The sequence below is a fragment of the Cupressus sempervirens genome, chromosome 11 (assembly GCF_028749045.1).
Source record: "Cupressus sempervirens isolate cs-2001-9-10 chromosome 11, ASM2874904v1, whole genome shotgun sequence".
In the NCBI taxonomy this organism is placed as follows: domain Eukaryota; kingdom Viridiplantae; phylum Streptophyta; class Pinopsida; order Cupressales; family Cupressaceae; genus Cupressus; species Cupressus sempervirens.
The window spans coordinates 288,089,591-288,094,843 of NC_143128.1; the positions used below are offsets into that span (position 1 = coordinate 288,089,591).

A 5,253-nucleotide genomic window follows, 5' to 3' on the forward strand; every position below is an offset into this window, starting at 1 on the left:
ATTGAAAACGGCTCTAGGGAGTGTACTCCTTTGAAACCTTTTCTGTGGGCGAGTTCAGTGTTTCAAAGTAGTTGTTTTGGGTTGGAACTCAAATTAGGATTGACTTAGTTTTAAAAGATATTTTTAGATGTTGTATTAGATATCCTTTTTATGAGTCAAATGGGCAATCAAATATTTTACCTAAGAAAAGTTAAGGGGCCTTTCTTATGTCATGGAACAATTCTATACAGTTAGCATCAACTAAATCTTTACACCTAGAAAATGTTGGGAAAGATTGGAGATTCCCTTTAAAGAGCCCATTTATTTTTTGAAAGAGAAAGGAGTGTTGCTCATGATGCTAGTCATTAATCAATTTTTTTGGGAGTAGCAAAATGTTGCACACAATTGGAAGGTGTAATAGAAGCAAACAAAAGATTTGTTATGTTGTTATATCAAATTAAGGGTGAGAATTACATATAGAACATAAAGGAACCAAATGAGAAAGATTCTCCGAAGTCACACCAATTTCATTAGATATTTTGTAAACTCCTAAACAAAGTCACAATTACTCTTTACTCTAGTCTTAATGTGATTTTAATAAGGCAACAAAACAAGGACATTCTGATTTTAATAAAGCAACAAAAAAAGGTCATTGTACCCTACAAGATTGCAACTTGAAGGCATAAGATCAAAATAAAACAAGGTCAAGAGAAGACCATTTAAAATAGATTAACAACATAGCTAGCAACCCCCATCAAGCATGGGTAGGAAAATTACCCACAACAATGGGAGAAGAGTGAGGGAATTAAGGGTGATTCTTCCTTCATCGACGAACATTCATCTAAGCTTGATATTATTGGATGGTCCCCAACAAGAGAAGGTGGGACTATCAAAGAGAGCAAATCAACATCATCAATATGACCAGCGTGCTTACATTGTTGAGTCACAACATCCAAAGCTGAAGCGAAATACGAACATAAGAAATGGAAGAAGAGTTGACATCATCAAAGAAGACTAAATCAACAATAATTGAATCCACTCATAGGAGGTCACTCTAGCGGGGGCTAAGGTCTCCATGAAAGGGGCAATATAATAACACATGCATACACATTGAGGGGTTTTTAATGGGCAAAAATAGGCACTATATTGCCTAAATAGGGGGGAGGATGGTTGCATCTTTATATAGAAAAAGGGGTACATGTACTCTATAGGTATTGGAGGGGTGAAAAAGAAGAAGTTTGGGGTAATAATTATTGAAAATAGGGGGATCCTTTAGAAATATCAACAACTAAAAGAGTGACCTACCGGATCGTGACAGTGATAGTCAAATGATCATTATTTGCATCCTTCCACCAAGTAGCATCACTCTTATGATACGATGGAGAACAATCTATATTCAAATGGTTTGTAACCCTCAACATATGAAGTGGAGACCCTAAAAATCCATTGATTGAGTCCTTGGTCTACCACCCCACTATGAGAACCATAGTGTCTTATGTGTTACTATATGATTAATTGTTACTTATTATTAATTTTTAAGAGTAAAATATAATGACTATTTGTCCATATATGAAAGACAAAAAAGAATAATTTATTGAACACTACACAAAAACAAAGTATTGTCCTTTGTTTATCAATTTTGTTCAATTATCTACTAGAAATAGAGCAAAATAGTTATTGATCATATGGCCATTACTTAATTTTATTTATTTTTTATGGAGATCATCCACAAACAAGTTTTAGGTACCCAATATGGGCCCATGCGTGCCTGAAACCTCTTCAGCTAAGGGCCAAGGATTGAGGAGCATTCACGCTAGCAAATTCGCTCGGGGCATGATCTTGACCTCATCCCTTATGATGTCTTCAAGCCTTGCACTCAGCAAGACTTGATCTCTAGTGGACTCTTTGTGAACCATTCAACTTCATCAGTAGACCAAAGACCCAATGACACCATTACTTAATTTGATATTTTAAACAATATAAAAAATAATCTAACTACACATTAAAGAATACATATGATATGTCTACTAGTATTAAATAAAAAACAAACTTTATCTAATTATAATGAAACTTTTGAAAAACATTACCAATTTCAATAAAAAGTACAATTAAGATACTTACATTTTTTAAATCTAATAATGATTGATAATTACGTACCTTAGTTCATCTCTTAAACATTGCTCAGATTTTTCACTCGTTCATTATGATAAACAAAAGCTAAAATCTATAGTTAATGAAGAAAATGCAGCATGTAAATTAGATCACAGAGCACAGGAAATAGCGAAAAAGATTTGATGCAGGGCCGATCTGGTTTTGGGTTTCTGTGTGCGCGTGTAGATTTCCTGAGAGTAGATTGGTTTGCGTTTGTCCCACAGAAAATATTAGGTGGCGGCAACGTGAAATATGTGGATTTAATACAAGATAGAGTGCAACAGATGTTATGAAGGACTGGTAAAGCAGGCCAGGCTTTTTAAGGATCCCTCGTGTACAACTCCTTGTGAATGTCATGCCCAACAGGATTTAGACGCTTGTAATTGCACTCTTTATCTTCTTTGTAGAAAAATCTTTTCAACACGAGAATGTCACGATTACAGTGCTTGTAAAGTGGAAAATCAATGTCAAGTTTACTTTAAATGTCGTCTTCTCTATATCAGAGTACGTGTTTTAGAAGGTAAAAGTATCCATCCTACTTTGGTTTGTGAAACATAGAATTTAGAAGGTTCGAAGAACTAAAGTTGGAGGTTAAAGATTGGTTTTGTATTCATGTTAACTGTTATCTTTACTTCTTATGATCGTCCAAAAAAATATCGAATAGTCATGAACACTAATAACACTTTTGTGTATTTTTTAGATTTTTTAGTTGCTGATTGGTTCATTTGTGCAAAAAGTACTATTTTTTGGGTGAGAGGCTGTTGGGGGGTCTTAGTGGCAGGTTTTGTGTCAACGTTGTAAAATGACAGTTTTAGGCCACCTCACACTCCGCCAGTTCTACAAAGAGCTCCCCAAATGTGGGAAAGCCAAAAGGTTAGCTTTAAGCTCTTCACTCACCTAAGGAAGTTCACAGAAAAAATTGACAAATATCAACATACGAATTAGGAATTGTAGGTTTGTGAAGTTAGCATAGGCAACTCCCTATATAGTTCTTTTACATTTTGTTACACAATTTATTAAAGATGTGGCTAATAAAGTTACATAATTGATGACCTTAATCTGAAATCATAATTCCAAGTACTTAACTTCTCATAAATATATGGTAATATTTTCAAGAAACTCGACCTATCTTTACGAGATTGTGGGATGTAGAATTAGTGTATTGAAGGATTGATTATTTCTTATATTTTTATTATAAAAATTAATTTGATAAATATTATTTGATTTCAATGATTAATACCTTCATAATATAAAGAAGTATCTATATTTTTGAAGTTACATTTAAGCAATACAGTAATACAATAGATCTTTGACTCAACCTCTGACTAAGAAGGTCTTTCTTTTAACTATGGATGATATTTTACATCCAATTACCTAACTTTTCAATGTCCATTCTATTGGTGTAAGGGGGCTACTAAATGAAGAGGAGTGCCTATTAAGATCACTCAATTGAAAACACTTCCTTCAATGATGGTGTAACTTTGAAAGATACTACTTTTATCTTGGAGTTATATTTGGAAGGAGTTTTCTCATGCAATCGGTGTGACATTGGAGGGCATGTCTGCATTGGTTTATTAATCTTCTATTGGTCATTCCCACCCTACATTTGATTAAGCTATTTTGTAACCTATTTTTTTCTCTTATATTATATCCTGAGTTTTTGTGCAACATAGACTTACTCCTAAGGTACATGATTAATGACTAGCATCATTAACAAGTCATTTACAATCATCTTTTGTTCTCCTATTGTACCCATAGATGGACTTTCCTAGGAGGGATCTATGACCTCTACACAACTATTCCAAGGTATAAGGATTTTATTGACAACTTATACTAAGCAATTGTTCAAAGGCCAAAGAAATGCCTCCTCAACTTTTCCAAGGTTTAAAGATTTGATTGATGGCTTATCCTTGATAGTTGTTAAAATATGAAAGAAATAACTTGTCAACATTTCCAAGATCTAATAATTTAATACTTAACAAAACAATAGTTCCTTCCCAAATCTATCCCTCAACAAAACTCTATAATAAAAAAATTGTGATTAAATCGAGTAGAATTTAAAATTGTTTAAGGTACAACTTAATTGTCATTTGAAGTTATACTATATGATTTATATTATAATCCCTAAAACCATTTTACCTCATAAACAACATAACCAGCATAGTAACATACAAAACATATGTTTATCCAACTCAATCAAACATAAATGATGTCCCAAATTCGAACAACTACTTTTCAACATTGAAGTCGCCCACAGAAAACCGAGAATGGAGTACACTCCCTAGTGCCATTTTCTTTCAATTCCAATTTCCTTCTGTCTTTATCGGCGGTTTCCCAAGGTCTTCCAGATTTCCAGGACACTTGGATTCCAGCTGTTTTACTCAATCATCTCTTCTCTCACACGCATATATAAATCCCATGAACCCCCTCAGATGTGCTCAGAAATTCAAACAAGTTTCTCAAATATTTTCTCTGAAATTTGTATGCCAAGTTATTACAATGAAGAGAAACCAATTCGCTCAGCCGCTTCTTCCATCAAAGCGGCGAAACCGCAAGTTGGCGGTTTTCTTTTTGCGGCTACGAGACTGTTTACTCTCCTGTGTGGGTTTCTCTCAGAGCTTAGTTCCTAATGATGTTCCAGCTGGTCACATGGCTGTTTATACCGGCTCAAACCGCCAGCGGTTTGTGATCCGAATTAGCCATTTAAATCATTATCTGTTCCACGGCTTGCTGGAAAAGGCCAAGGATGAGTATGGGTTTGACACCCACAGACCGCTAACCCTTCCATGTGATGGAGATACTCTTCAGTATTTAATCCATCTTCTTTGTCGGCAGAAAGGTCAGTTGTTTCAAGATTTCAACTTGGGCGAACAGGTCTTTGTAGATCACCGAAGAATTCCACAGCGTTAACTGGTTATTGGGTAGAAGTACTCTGTAAATCAATCTTTATGATATATTTAAGTGATGAACATTTGAAACAATTGCGAAAGGATATTAAAGAATTCTATTCTGTCGTAAAATGATGTGTTAAGTTATCTTTGCATAGAGTGTTAGAAACGAGTCAAATGCAGAATGAGGTTTATCAAGGGTTACTGGTTCAGTTAAGTATTCTTAAATCTTATG

General features: G+C 34.5%; 1 pseudogene; it reads left to right on the forward strand.

The window, feature by feature from the left end:
• Nucleotides 1–4,629: 4,629 nt before the first annotated feature.
• LOC149529235 (indole-3-acetic acid-induced protein ARG7 pseudogene) lies at nt 4,630–5,040 on the forward strand (annotated as a pseudogene).
• Nucleotides 5,041–5,253: the final 213 nt, after the last annotated feature.